The sequence below is a fragment of the Lycorma delicatula genome, chromosome 3 (genome assembly GCF_047948215.1).
Source record: "Lycorma delicatula isolate Av1 chromosome 3, ASM4794821v1, whole genome shotgun sequence".
In the NCBI taxonomy this organism is placed as follows: Eukaryota; Metazoa; Arthropoda; class Insecta; order Hemiptera; family Fulgoridae; genus Lycorma; species Lycorma delicatula.
This window is the reverse complement of record NC_134457.1, coordinates 134,271,990-134,288,423: the sequence shown is the minus strand read 5'-3', so window position 1 is coordinate 134,288,423 and position 16,434 is coordinate 134,271,990. Positions and strand designations below refer to the sequence as shown.

The 16,434-nt window shown below is 27.9% G+C and overlaps 1 long non-coding RNA gene and 1 pseudogene across 1 annotated transcript in view; both read right to left on the bottom strand.

Moving 5' to 3' along the window:
• LOC142322029 (uncharacterized) overlaps positions 1 to 303 on the bottom strand; it is a 285,094-nt gene extending 284,791 nt beyond the window's left edge. Inside the window, exon 1 of the long non-coding RNA XR_012755767.1 lies at positions 184 to 303. This is a non-coding gene — a long non-coding RNA (uncharacterized LOC142322029). The remainder of the gene's footprint in view (positions 1 to 183) is intronic.
• Positions 304 to 4,616: 4,313 nt separating this feature from the next.
• LOC142321214 (uncharacterized) lies at positions 4,617 to 15,830 on the bottom strand (annotated as a pseudogene).
• Between the last annotated feature and the right edge of the window lie 604 nt (positions 15,831 to 16,434).

The following is a 16,434-nucleotide window of genomic DNA, read 5'->3' as shown; positions in this document are numbered from 1 at the left end:
AAGAATCCAAGAATTTATTATCTCAACTAATAATTTTTATATTTCAACTAAGGCTTCGCTAGATTCAAACGATTTTTGTTAATGCAATTTGAACCGCATTAAAAGAATAATTAACAACAACCTTAGAATATTATTTTTACTTAAATTAAAATATCAAGTGCAGATAAAATTTTAATATCTTACCCAACATTAATTTCGTTCCTGCAGTCGCCAAATAACGCATTACTCGTTCAAACGTAGTTAACATTTTCAATGTGAAGTGATTTTATGTAAAAACACTAACAAACGCACGACGGCAGTCGCAGTAACTAATCATAACGTACCTGTCAAGACAGGTCTGAGACACAAATACTGCAATTGATAGACGTTGCGCACGCATCTACAATAATGAATCTAAACGGACATCCTTCCCGTTTACATCCAGCATCAATCACTGGGCCGCACAAAGTATATTGCAACAAACAGCATGTTTTTTTTATTTTTTATTAATTAAATTTATTTGTACTTAATGCTGCATTAATATTAACCCGTTTGACAATCGTATTACACAAAAATATTCATTTTTTATTACTATTTTATTTATTAAGTAAAATGATTTTTTTTTTCTTGTTATCAATTACTTCAGTCCTTGGTTTTCTTTTTTTCATTCCTTTCTATTTTGGTTTATTCCCTTCACTTCAACAGAAGTCTACGATTGTTAAAATCCTATATGACAAATTTTATTTGTTGTCCAATCATCTACCATATAATCAACTTTTATAAAAACATTTATTCCTCAACAGGTTTATTTACCCTGCGTTAAGAAGGAAATTCAACTATAGATAACTTTAACATACAAATATCAGTATTGTAAATAATTAAATATAATTGTGATTTAAAACTTAAAAGAATAAAATAAATATAAATGAAAAAACCATATATAATTTATTAATCATCCCACTTTTAAGAAAACAAACGCAAAAAGGAAAAGTGGGTTCAATCCTTTATTTTGTGTCTTCAGCTCAAAACAAGGTTTCAACTTATTTCTTGACTTTTCAGTTATTCACTGTGAGCTTCAATTTCTCCTTTAATCATGTTTTGCTTAGATTATCGGTGTAAATGTCGGTGTTTGCATCATCTGTCTAATTTTTTTTTTATAGAAATCAAATTCAAGAACAGATTGAGATGTTAATAATATTTGCTATGTATTTAAACCAACATTTTCAAACAAAAATATTATGATTGGCATTTTCAGATTTCAAAATGATAGCCAACTTAATTAAAACGTTAATATTTCAATAAATCTTACTTTTTCAAAAATTACATATTTTATTAGATAAAGTCATAAAATCATTTTATCTTAAACGAACAACTTCTCATTTATTTTTTTTACGATTTAAATAACCGAATAATAAAGGAAAAAGTTAACCTTGGTATAATATCTTTATTGCTTAATAAAATTCATATGTTGATTACTTATAAAAATATATTTTTATAATAAATAGCTAAAGTTAAATTTTTCATCTCTTATAAACCGTTTGAGATCCTTAAAAACAAAGTTAACAAATTCCAATCTTGTTGAAACTGGCAGTTTAATAAACTGCCATTTGGCACTCATCTTGCTAGTTGGCCTTACTTTTTTAATAGTTTGAAATCTTTTTTTTTGTACCAAGTATTAGTACTGTGCTTTTATTAATGAAATGATTTTAATATTTTGATTTTTATCAGTAGTTACTTGATAAAATGGAAACGGAGAAATCTTGTAGACAAGAAATTCCTCAATCTAGGATTTGATCTCCATCAAAGTCATGTTCGAACTGCTTTTAAAAATTACGTTTTAACTCGGTTTGTCATTGTTCCATTTCAGGTCATTTGTGTATTCTTGTATTGTATTTGCTGCAAATCAAACAAAATTCTGTTTCCTTAAAAAAAGTTAGCAAAATAATTTTTTTTCTTTTTTTACGCTAAGTCTACACTCTTATTTAAAACTCCTTATGATTTACAGATAAATCTTCGTGGATTCACGTTTTAAAAAACAAGGCATAAATGTTTAAAAAAAAATTACACTACTAATTATTTTTTCTACTTCATTTTCTCTCCTTTTATTCTATAAAATTTAGTTTAGTTGAACATCTAAGAAACTCATTATTAGCTGTATTTCCAATATTTCACAAAACTAAATAAATTATTTAAAAAAATGAGTTTGAATGGAATTATAATATTAAATAAATATACATGATTTTTTTTAATTGTTTCATCGATTGACCTGTCTGCATTCAGCGTTTTGGAAATGATTGAAATATAGAAGTGCATATTTATGTACTTTCAATTAAACGTGAATTCCGTATGGAACTGTTTACAGCATTTTTATTTTCTTTGTGCGATAAATAAACATGTATGATGTATGAATAAGCAATTACTATTTTCTGAACAAATGATAAAGTATTACAATACATCATTGATAAACAAACAACAAAATGGGCCTGAAAAGTTATTAAAAGCATAAATTAATAATGTAATTGTACTAATTATAAAAACACACTTTCCAATTTTTTTTTACAGTGATATTTTAATGTTTTACAATAGCCTACTTTTCAATTAGATGTAATTAAAATATTGTCATTTGCAAAGATAATACAAATTCCAAGCTGATGATATAAGTATCGCATAACTTAGAGGTAAAGAGAGACTACAACTTTTTAATAAATCCTGACGTAACAATTTTTCACAACTTCTCCTAGATTGGCTATTTTGCATAAAATGCAATATTTTATACAAGCCATCACTCGGCTAGGTAAATATAGTTAATGAATCTCGCACCGGGCAACCGATTCGAAAGTATAAATGATTCAAACATGCCCGCAGCATTACATCCATTCCCAATAAAAAAATACTTTCGAATCGTATTCGCGGTGAAAAATTCATTAGCTTTATTTTCCAGACCAAATAATACTCTACTATTAAACTAAAATTTATTCAAAAAAACTTCAAGTTTCGCTAATTTTAACCTAATTATTGTAAATTCGTAATAAACAATTTTTTTAAAAAACAAGAAATAGAGTGGCTAATAGAAAATATCACTTCTATATGTTTACACTTACCTTCAAATATGTTTTTACAAATATTGCAAACACTTAGTTTTTGAGAAAATAAAACTGACAAAAAGGCCCGTCCTAAAAATTTTAAAAAATATTTTTTAAATTCTTTAAATTTCAAACGTGACTAAGTTTTAAACACGCCAACGTACGATTTTGGTGAAATTTAGTACAGACTCGTACAAAATTTACGGGTAAATTTGTTGGTAAAATGTTGGGATCAACATCTTCAGATGGTGGGGGTTTGCAAAATTTTGCAACATAACCCAATTTTATATTAAACTCGTTACTTGCGTCATGCTTCTTACCATTTTTTTTTTAAATATGCCCCAAAATTCCCCCTTTCCTAAAAAATTTAAACATAGCTATCATTTTAATTATTTCATATTTTTTAACAGAATTTTTTTTTAATGTCTTAATAGGCATAGTTCATTCATACATATCATCCTCATTAATCCTCTGAAATTATCATCTTACGGTGATTCCGGAGGCTAAACAGAAAAAAAAAGAATTTAATAGTTAACATTTTTAATTGTATTAAAAGTTTAAATAATAAACTTCATCATAATTCCCCACTCAAAAAAAAAAAGTAATCATAGGTAACGTTTTATTGGTTGTATATTTTTTAGTGATTCTTTCTTAGTGTCTTACAGTTAGTACTTTAAATGTAGAAAAATCAAACAATTTTCTTCAAAGCTAGTTTTGGCGATGGGGGAATAGAAAAAAAAATACCGATTTTTTTAATTTTTTAAATGTTTTTGGTTTATTTACACATACAATGATAATCTTTTCAATAAAACTTTATCATACATTACCACCACCCCAAAAACGAAATCTTAGGTAACTTTTTTCAGGTAAAATTATTTTTCCACTATATAAGAATGAATAACCAATGCCAGGAAATTATTACAACTTTGTTGTCAGCTTTTTTTTAATGAAAAGAAATTTTTTTATTGAACAGTGATTCTGATTAATAAGTTAAATAACAAAATAATTTTATTCAAGGAGCTCAATAAAAAAATTACAACGAACATTTTTTCTTTTAACAATTAAACATCTGATTTATTTAAATTTTTAATTTTCATTAAAAATATTCCTAAGAAAATTTATTTATATAATAATTAAGTTATTATATATATATATATATATATATATATATATATATATATATATATATCGGTAACTAATGTATACAAACAATCTACTTGTATTTCTCTGACTGATATAAAAGTTAAAAATTAATATCTTAATATGTTTTTATACTTTATTTTACTTTTTGATCTCATATTTTTATTTTTATACTGATATTAGAAGAAAATGATGGTATTCCAATTACCAAATTAATGAACTACAACATTTAAAAAGGAACATTTTTTTATATATACATATACATAAATTGGCTCTTTAAAGTGATTTTGACTAAATTCAGCTTTGACAGTTTAAAATTGCATACCAAATGTACTTGATTGGCTTTAAGATTTATTTTTAATTGTTAATGATCTCTGAATTACATTAACAGATTCAGAAAATAAATATGTTGATTTAAACCCATCTTGCAACTTTCTCTTTATGTCTAACAATGTGTTTATGGAACACCATCAACTGTAAACACATTATTCATTATTGGGTTGATTATAATGACGAAGATAAAAAGAAGAAATCAAATAAATAAAACAATATAAAATGAACAAAATTACCCGTATTACAAAGTAATACTTAAAAGAAAGTTTAAGCTTGACAGAATGTATTTTGATTTCATTTTTTGCATAGAGTTGAAGATGTAATTGTTCACATAGTTCATAATATATAAAGTCATATTTGCTCCTAAATAATTTTTCTTGTAAAAAAAATAATCATCACTTACTTTGAAAATAAATTCAATGACAAATTTCTGTTTTGAAAAAGAGTCTTTTTGAAAAAGAGTGGTTGTATGCTTGAACAGTGTTCAATATAAATATTAAATTAATCATGAAAAATACTTGTCGAGATGTGTTTTATATAAATATGCCTATGTTTTAAATTTTGAGGATCAATAATCTCCAACTATTACAGCAGTTTGATTGAAATTTTGATGAAAATTTGTTGAGCCATTCCCGAGTCATTCTTGACCGATCAAGATCAGCTGATCTTGGTTAGACCACTTCTTAAGTCTTAATATTTTTATGGTAGTTACTATTGGACTTTGATGCGTTCCAATAAAAAGACAAGAATGCTAATTGAAAAAACTATTTTGTGCATAAGATTACATTTTTTCAGAATTTTTAAAGGCAATTCATATATCCAAAACTATTCTTATTTATTTAATAAAATGTATTTGAAGGTATGAAAGGTGTCGACAAACCCTATTTTAAAAATAGGGTCACCGCCTCTCTGTCAAGTTGTACTTGCCAGAGGGGGTGCTAGCGATGCCCCTTGATTTTTGATTTTTTAAATAATGCTGTTTACAATCAGCCAGGCAAGCTCAATGACATTTTAGCAATTGTTCTTGTCCTATTTTATGCCAACCATTTCTGATATTTCACCATTTCCTGGTATGAAATTGTTTTCGTTTTGATGAATAGTTTTCATGAAATTTTGAAAATGAAATAATTAATAAGAAATTTGAATTACTGGTTACCAGGAATGGTTTCCATTAATAAGATTAATGAATATAGAAAAATGAAATTTAAAAAACAACATATGATTAATTTTTTTTGTTTTCCTTATACATACACAACTATATACATATGCAACTGAGAAAATTGAATTCCCTTACCAATTTCACTATAAAGGTAAAATATAGATTAAAAGTCTTACAACTAATAGTAACTACAAAAAATCTGTTTTTCCCATGTTCCCAAATCCCAATCAGGCATGGCAACTTTTCATACACTATAAAATTTCATTTCCACAGACAAGCTTCAAGCTTACGTGACAAGATTATCAAGCAAAAAATAAAAATTTCACTAAAAATAATAATATCAAAATAAAAAGAAATCAATGAGACCAGCATGTTGTTCTCAAAATTAGTGAATATAGAAAAATAGAATTAAAAAATTACATATGATTAGATTTTTTAATACATATTTTTTTGTTACGCATATACAAATTAGAGATGACTGAATTTTCCTTACTATTTTCACAATAAAGGTAAATATAGATAAAATGACTTATAACAATTAATAATTGCAAAAATATTATTTTTCTGAAAATCATTATCTTTAATTCTCAGAAGGGAAATTTAATTAATATTTTAATTCACTTCTGTGAATAATTTTAATATATTTTTTAGTATGCATTGCATTATATCAACATAAAAAAGAATAAAATAGTTAGTTGCATTCACAAGTTTTCTTATGACTGTAACACATGTATAGTACTTGAGACGCAGCAAAACCTGAGACAATAAATTAATAACATATAAGGCATTAAATTGAATGATTTTCTACTCAATACATAGCATTACTTGAATGATCATGAAAGAATTTAAGAAAGAAAAATTAAATGTATGTATGTACATATTATTTAAAATTTTGAACACATTTAAAAAAAAAAAATCCTCTTTTAAATTTCCCTAAACAGTGGTGTTTAGATAAGCTGTTCTATTTCCTTCAAACTATAGCCTGTATGAAGCCATACATTAAGTCACTCATTTCTGTTTACATTTATATCCAAAAAAATTGCTCTTAATTAGTATTACTAATTTCACAATTGGTACTCTTTACGAGTATCTAAATTATTATAAACTTTCCAGAATGCAAACACTCTTTTCAGAACAACTTGTCCCCAAATACAACTTATACTCTTAATCAGAATACTTAAAAGATTTATTCAATATGATACCAATAATTTGAATACTTACAGATATGAACGACTAGCATAAAATACAAGACAAATTCTGATAATAAATTTCAATTTATAATTGCCAACTCTTAGTTATTCAGAAAAATGATATTAAACATTATTTAGAATAATCAATCAATAAAAAAATGCATTATTTTAAACACTTCAATGAATTTTTTAGCATTATTAAATAAAACAAGATGAAAAATAGAAAAAACACCTGAAAGAAATAACACAAATTATTGCTTGGAGTCCAATTCTACATTTTTAAAGTACTTTATGTTAAATGGCGCATATACATTTCTTTCACGGTTTCATAAACTAAATTCAAAGCTCCATACAATATAAAAAAAGAGCTGCAAATCCTTACAAAATATTTCTTTTATTACAAAATTTTAGATTTCCTACAATTTTTATTTTTTTATTTGTAATGTTCTTTAATCCACTCGCATTCATTAAATAAAGATATTAAATGAGACTTTGAAATATGTGAAAACAAATTTAAGTGAGCAATACATTATTTAGCAGTCAAGAAAATTACAATAACATGTTACAAACTGAATAAACTTTACTGCAAACAACGCAGACCTTAATTTTAACATAGAATGTAGCAATGAAAATTTTCTTTTAAAAAAAAAATATCTAGTTATTTAACAGATTAATAATACTTTCAGAGTTTAGAACATAATATACATCTGTCATTTAATCTGGTTTTATGCTAATCTCCTCCCAGTTCAGTATTAATCTTTCAATCTCAAACATATACCACCTCAAAATTGTCAGTTATCTGTTTTACACAAACCCCCAGTCTTTGTCTTTTTCTATTGATTTTATCCTGCATGAGATCTGTTTAAAAAACTTTACTTTAAAAAATATTTATTTACTTATTAACACATTATTCTTCTTATTTCCTTTAAAAAACTCACCTGCACTATTAATGCACGTCTTCCAGGATTTTTTTTTTTTTTAATTTCAACTTTCTTTAATTGCTTGGATTTTTTTTTAAATGACAGCCTTTTTAAAGTTGATTTCAGTTTAAAAAGAAGCCTGTAAAATTAAAGTTTGGAGAATAGTAGGATTGAGGAATAACAGGATAGAGTATTTTGCCAAAAACTCATTAATAAGGCACAATACATAAGTAGGTTTTACTTAAATCACAGAGAGATCTCATACTCTCCGATCTTCATTACTTTTATTTAATATTCATTTATTTTCATGTCATATTCAGTACAACGCAATGATTTGTAGTTTTGAAATCACCTGTTTAGTATCCTGTACTTTACCCACCGGGTTGGTCTAGTGGTGAATGCGTCATCCCAAATCAGCTGATTTGGAAGTCGAGAGTTCCAGTGTTCAAGTCCTAGTAAAGCCAATTATTTTTACACGGACTTGAATACTAGATCGTGGATACCGGTGTTCTTTGAGGGTTGGGTTTCAATTAGCCACACATCTCAGGTATGGTCGAACTGAGAATGTACAAGACTACATTTCATTCACACTCATACATATCATCCTCTGAAGTATTATCTAAACGGTAGTTACCAGAGGCTAAACAGGAAAAAAGAAGTGTATCCTGTACTTTACCTCCAAGCAATCTATCAGCAACCTAAACCTTACATAATTTATTTTATTTTTTCCATTAGTAATTCTGCTCTAAATTATTTATGATCATAACTGCAAAACATATGTTAAACAATATTAAGAATAGGAAGCACTCTTGCCTTACTTCTCTCCTTGAGTCAAACCCTAATTTTACATATCTTTAATTTTATAGCTGTTTTCTGATTCTGGAATAGTATTCAATTAATTTGCTTTCTTTCTAATCTATTTTTTGGCTTTTTAATATTTTCATTGGTTACCATCTGACAGAGTCAAATGCTCTTCCATATCTATAATGGAAAGATTATCTTGCTAATAGTTGTTTAATCCAGTCATGTCCCCTCGCCCCTTTCTGAATCTATGTTGTTCTTCTGAAACCATTTCTTCTACTTCATACTCAGAGTGTTTTACATTATTAAGAATTCATAAAAGACAATGCTGAGTGTGAAATTAAACTAATTGTCCTGTGATCTTAATAATTTATTGAACCATGCTTTTGGAAACTGAGATCATGGTTGTTTTAAGAAAATCTAGTAATCATAACTACACTACTGACTGCTAACTATTAATAACTACTAATAATATAAATGAGTTATGATGATATCCACTACTGTAAATAAGAATTTCATCCCCCCCTTGCAATGCTTATTTTTATTAAGAATCATTTATTTCAGTGATTTTTTTAGGCAGATTAACAACTTCCACAGCTTTTCTATTCTTCATATGTCGTATTGTATATATTAACTATAGGACTTTTGCTCCTATTTTTCCCCCCTATTTCACCTTGATCTTCTATAAAGAGAGCATATGACTTTATTTTCTATTGTACTAATATATAATCCCTCCACACATTCTTTTCACTTTAAAAGTTGCTTCCTCTTTGAACAACACTTTGTCATCTCTAATGGCAGTTTTTTTAGTTCCTCTACAATTTCACCACTAATCCCATGATTTTACTTTTTTACATTAATTCATACAATCTTTTTCTTTCTAAATCTTCTATGGCTGGATACATCTCCAAACCCTCCTTTGTTTTTTTAAATTTCTCTTCTCAATTTATTATTTAATTTTTCTTTTTTGCTTAATAATTTATTAATAATTCACTACATAAGCTCAAAGCTTGTGCATAAGAATATGAATTGTAATTTTGTAGCATATGAAAAATAAATTGTGGCCATGCTGACTGGGACCTATGGACTTAATCAAGGACCTATGGATGATAAGCCAAGATGCTACCACTCCACCATGGAGATCAATTCTTTTATTTTATTCTGTCTTCTGTTTTTTTCAATCATCTCTCTGGTAACCCTTATTTTCTTTAAGTATTAAAAATACTTCTTCTCAAAAGAATAAAGTTCTTATAGAATTAATCCATTTTGTAGAATTTTTAGTTAATAGTATTTAAGAAAACCTTGAAATTTATTTAAAGACATTAACAAGACTATGTAAGGAAATGCATATATTGTAGTGTAAAATGAAGATAAAATGAACAAATTAACAGTTTCTGTAATAACTCTTAAAGTTTAATTACCAAGATTAAACTGTCACATTTACACCTACCTTTTCAGTAGCTTTCTTCATTTTTTTTTTTGTTTCAAATACGCTACATTACATTTAATGATTCTTCTCAAAGAAAATGTAAACAAATCCTTTAAAACTAGCAAAGGTTGTTTTACATAAAACACTTATTCACACACAAAAAACTAACTTTTACTCAGCTAGTAGACAGAAAAGAATATTCATATAATTCCAAACAAAAATAATCTTATTTCTTGTCTTCACTTCATATTTTTATGATGATAATTACTTTTTCATATTAAACTTAACCATATTATAAAGAAAAAATAAATGATTTTAATGAAATCTATTTTTTTTAAATCAAACATCAATAACCAACCATTTATTTTTAAGATCAATATTATGAGTACAAATATTTGAACAAACTTATTTTTGAGTTTATAAAGAAAAGTTTTTTGTCTGCATAATTTTGTTTGATTTATTCTGTAATCAAATTTAACTCTAGTTAAAAAAAATAATGATTAATTTATAATCAGATTTAGCTAATTAAAAAAGTTGTCAACAATATTTACAAACTTTTCCAATATACATTTAGAGCTGAAATTTAACCCTTCCAATTTGAAAGTGATTTTTACCTTGAAGATCTCTTATATACTTACTCTTCTAAAGAAAAATAATAAAATAACTTTCTACTTTCATTTGTCTGAGAAAAGAAAATTATGAAAATTCAGACTAGTTCCAAATCTACCGTTAGGTATTTACTACTCTAAGGTAAAAGGTTTCTTAAAAACAAGTTAAAGAACAATAGTAGGGCTATTCATAAACAAAAAGTAATATATGTTCAAATATGTTAAGAAATTTTTAATTAATCCTAAGCATTGAGGATACTGGTATAAACTCAATATCACTCGTAGAACAAATGAGTAAAATACCTCGAATGAATAAATACCTTAAATATGAAAATTCAGCATTTTTTTTTAATGATACAATATTATCTCCTGTGATAAGAGATTACATCAATCCAATTTTCATTTACAAAAATAATTTTAAAAATATTATATAATCAATGTTACAATCAATGTATACAATACATTGTATACAATAGGGGTTATTGAAGTATATAAAACTTCAATAACCCCTATAATTAGATATGGGGGTTACTTATTATTTTTAGGGATGGCATTTATTATGAGAAGTTGATGATTGTTCCCATCCTGAAAATGGCAGGATACTGCCATCTTAATGTGAAAAAAACCTATATATATAAATGTTTTCTAATAATCCTATAAATAGATGAATTTTATTATGAAAAAAGAGGGTAAAAAATCATGACTTAAAGTAAAATTCTCTCATATGAAAATGACTACCATACTTCATAAATACTATATTATATTCTTAAATTCTTTAAAAAAATTTAATATACATAAACTCATCAACATTTAAAATAAACGAAAATTGAACTATATAAAGAGAACTTCCAATGATTCAATTTAAACAAATATAATTTCAAATGACTAAACAAGGGTCTTTCAATAATTAAAGACATAAATTACTCTGGAGCTAAACCAATTTAATCAATGTGATATTATTTTCACTATTCAACATAATCTCCAGCAACATTAATACTTAATACTTATCCCGTCCTGAATCGGCTTATTTATGCCTGCTGCAAATAAATTTTTGTGTAGATGTCAGAACCAATTTAGCACATTTTCTCTGACATCATCATTCTTATTAAACATTTTACCACATAACACACCTCCTTGAGTGAACCAAACATGTGAAATCCAGTGGGGACAAGTCAGGATTATAGGGGAAGTGAAGTAGTATTTCCCAATGTAATTTTTCAATGGTCTCTCGAGTTACCTGAGCTGTGTGGGCATTATCGTAAAGCAGAATGATGCCTTTGTCTAGTGGTCTAGTTGGTCTAGTGGTGAACTCATCATCGCAAATCAGCTGATTTCAAAGTTGTGAGTTCTAAGGTTTGAATCCTAGTAAAGGCAGTTACTTTTATATGGATTTGAGTACTAGATTGTGGATAACAGTGTTCTTTGGTGGTTGGGTTTCAATTAACCACATATCTCAGGAATGGTCGACTGAGACTGGACGAGACTACACTTCATTTACATTCATACATATCATCTTCATTCATCCTCTGAAGTAATACCTTATAGTGGTTCCAGAGACTAAACAGAAAAGAGAGATGACCTAGAAAATCAAAAACTGGATCTTTTGCACCCTAAAAGATTGTTATCATAATTTTTTCTACTAATATTCAGTTCAGAATTTTTTCTTACGAGTGAACTCTTGTGCTTCTTTTCATACTCTGCCTTTTTGATTACAATTTATAATGGTGAATCCATGTCTTATACAGATTAGAATAGTGGGCAAAACAGATCACCTTCCTGCTGACACTGTTATTTTAGCTCTGTCTCATGCAAAGACTGTGCTCATCAATCACTGAAGTTCCATCTTTAAATTTTTTTATCCACTTGAAAAATATCTGTAGTTCATACAACTTTACCCATATTGTTTGTCTGGTCATATGAGAGTAATGTTTTTCACCTTCAGAAAGCAAAACCAGATCACTGCATGCTGTCCAACTAATTCACAAACTTTAATTGGAATCGCCATTGTAAAATGAGATTTTGAGGTTATAAACAAAACAATTTTACTCAAACAGTTGATCAAAAGTCACCACAGGGTTAAAAATTTATTATTCTGAAAGTATCATAACTCTCTTATTTATTGTTTGGCCCCATTGTTATTTGTGTTTTTAATTATTGAACGACTCTTCAACTTATTTTATAGTACCTCACTTAAATTTCAAACACTTTCAGTATTTTGAGCTTTAGAAAATAGTATCTTACACCAACCACTTTTTTTTCTTTAAATTATTGAATAATAAGTCATTTGTGTGATTGAACAATAGTTTGTCACTATTTCATGAAAACCATTGAAGCTGTTCTGTTGTTATAGAAGCAACTCTATCAATTGAGCTATAAAAGCTAAACAGGTGAGTTAAGAAAAACAAATTACAAAAAATTCCAGGTTTTTCTAATAAAATATTTTAATTGAAAGGTATCAAAGGAAAAAGATTGTCAAGTTGTATAGTTTTCTTCTTGTACACACTAAAGTTGAGTATTTGAAAGAAAAGATTTTACATTTGGCACAATAACTTTCTGAAAGTACAAATTACTATATTGTTATAAACTAATAAAACATTTTTTAATATCTAACAAAAGCAATCTTTTTAAGTCTGACCAGAAAAACACATTAAAAACTGAATCAGTTACAAGTAGTTAAAAACACATGTTCACAAAGACCAATCTGTTTCTAAGCACTAGATGCAGTTTTAACAGACTTCTCTCTCTTATTTGATTTTTTATAACAACTATGAATAACATAATTTTGTAATCTAAAAATTTTTTTTTTTTTCAAAAATATACATTCAATTGTATATATTTATTGGCATAGTTGATTCAAGAAACAGAAATAAATTTGATTATGCCAAATTAAATTTATATGAAACTTATTAAATTGATAATTTTATTGTTTTATTTTTTATTGATAAAAATATTTTTCTTGGAAAAACTAGATTAGTTCATGACTCCAGTTCATAATGGTGAATTCGTGCCTCATCACAGATTAGAAAAGTTCTTCAATCTTCAAAAGGTCTTCATTAAACTCATTATTTTCATCCTCTAAATTAAATTCACTTGGGAGATTAATATTATCTGTTAGATAAATGGAATGCGAGACTGTTTCGTCATGATTCATTATCTACACCTAGTTGATTACTTTCATCTTCAAAATTGTGAAAAAATTACTAATCTTAAAATCTTCTAAAATAGTTTCATGTGGAAAATTAAGATTTTCTACTTCATTGTCTTCATCTTCAACATTATCAGAATTAATTCTATTTAATTTTTCAAAAATGCTTTTCCTAGGATATAACAATTTTTTGTTCCTATTTTTCTTTCCTGACACCTGATTTAAATTTACTTGTCTCTTACATGTTTTATTTTTATTATAATAATTATTATTATTTGCTAATTGAATTTTATGCATATGTGTAGTATCATTATCACAAGATTCTTTTAATTTTTCATTTCTGGACCTATTTCTCGTCAGTTGATGTAGTTTTGGGTGTTTATTCAAAGGTTCTACAGAATTTCTTGTATTTATATGCATTGGTACTCCTTCTGCTCATTTAAATGATGGTCGTTGACTGGGATTTTGGAAGGCAGTTTCTTGATAATTGGGCTGTGTGTGGTTATAAGGTTGTCTATTAAAAGGTGTTCTTTGGAAGTTTGGGGTTTTAGAAATATAATTTTGGTAATAACTTGGGTATCTTGGCATCTGGTGTTTATATGTATTCAGATTTTGGGTCGGAGCAGCTTTCTTTACGATTCGATTACTATTATTATTATTAACAAAATGATACTTATTAATTTTAATCTGAAATCATTAGTTAACATGCTTAGTGCTTCTTCTAAAGAATTAGGATTTTTTGTTCGCATTAGCAATCTTATCGGTTCATTTAAGCCTCTTAATAATACTCTTAATGCTAACTTTTTTACACGTTCAATTAAAACATTTGCTATTACTGCCTTTTTATTTGTAAAATATGCTATTTGAAAATTTAATAATTTTTATATACGTTCATAAAAATCAAAAGGAACTTCACCATTCTCTTCTTTTAATTCAGCTAATTCTAAATTTAATGTAAAACAATCTCTTTTGTCGAGATAACCATTTAATAATACTTGTCTAACATCATTCCATTTATAATAATTAGATTCAATTACTAATTCTAATGCAGGTGATTTTATTTTAGAAATAATCATGGAAAACAAATATTCATTCTGAAAGTTGTCCGGATTATTGGCAACATAAGATTTTCCTACTAATTTATCACATAAAGTAATGAAATGATTTAATATTAATGGGTCACCTGCAAATTCAGGTACCATAACCAAAAAATTATTTTTCAATACTGGTACTGTATATATAGCAAATAATAATATATATAGCAAAATCATCAACAAATAAAGAACATGAAATAGGCGTCTGCACACATTTAGCAATATTGTTGATGGCTACAGAAAATAAGGTGGCACTTAATACACATCCTTGAAGTACTCCGTTTTCCAAGATGACGCTATCTGAGACAGAATCTCCAACACAAACACAGAACGTTTGGTCATTTAAGAAACCACTTAAGAAATAAAAGCAAGCATATTGCCTTTGACTCTCCATTTTTTGAGGGTGTATAGAATACCAGGTTGCCAGATCGTGTCGAACGCCTTTCTGATATCAAAGAAGATAGTGACAAGGCGCTGACATAGTAGGAAAGTGTTTTGAATAGCCATTTCCAATGATACTAAATTGTCAATGGAGGACTGTCCTTGTTGGAAACCACACTGTTCTGGAGATAAAAGGCCATGTCTCTCCAAGTACCATGTAAAGTCTGCGGTTCACTATTCTCTCCATTATTTTGCATAAGACGCTTGTAAAGTAGATAGGGCAGTAGCTTGAGGGGCTTGCTTTGTCTTTACCAGGTTTAAGTACTGATATGACAATGGCTTTTGACCAGACAGGTGAGAAGACTTGTGCAGAGAGTAAATCATTATAAACGTTCAGTAGGTGTTGTAACGCCGAATGAGGAAGGTGTGACAGCATACTGAGACGAATGTTGTCAGGTCCAGGGAAGGTGCCACATGAGTTTTTAAGTGTGTGTGACAACTCGTTGAATGCGAATGGAGCATTTAATTCACCAATTGAATCACCAATGTTCAACGATAATACTTCCATCTGTATCTTGTACCTCCAAAATTCATTACTATATGATGAAGTGAGAGACACCGAGCGGAAAGAATTTGCTAAGGTAGTTGCCACTGCAGAATTTGATGAAAGGAGTTCTCCTTCATGAATATGTCCAAGAATAGATTGTTTTGGTGATCCGAAAATTCCACGGATCTTTTTCAACACAATAGATGTGGGAGTAGTGCATGAGATGGTGTCCACATATTTCCTTCATAACTTCCTCCTAGCATCTAAGAATACCCGATGACATACTGCTCTAGCCTTATGGTACAAATCTAGATGTTCATTTGTAGGCATGCACTGCCTGCAGTTGTTTGCTAATAGCGTTTTGGCAATCATCACTCCACCAAGGAACAGAAGGATGTCTAGGTTTTCCAATGTTTGTGGGATATATCTATTAGCATTCTCAAGTATCATGGACATAAAAGAGGAAAGTTGATCAAGGATGCCCGCGCCACCGTCATACTGTGATGGAAAAGCTTTATGGTAACTGTTCCAATCTGTCTTTTCAACAATCCATCTCCATGGCCTTTTTTTCACCTCGCGGTTGACACCAAAAGCAATAATTGGCCTATGATCACTGCTGTGAAAG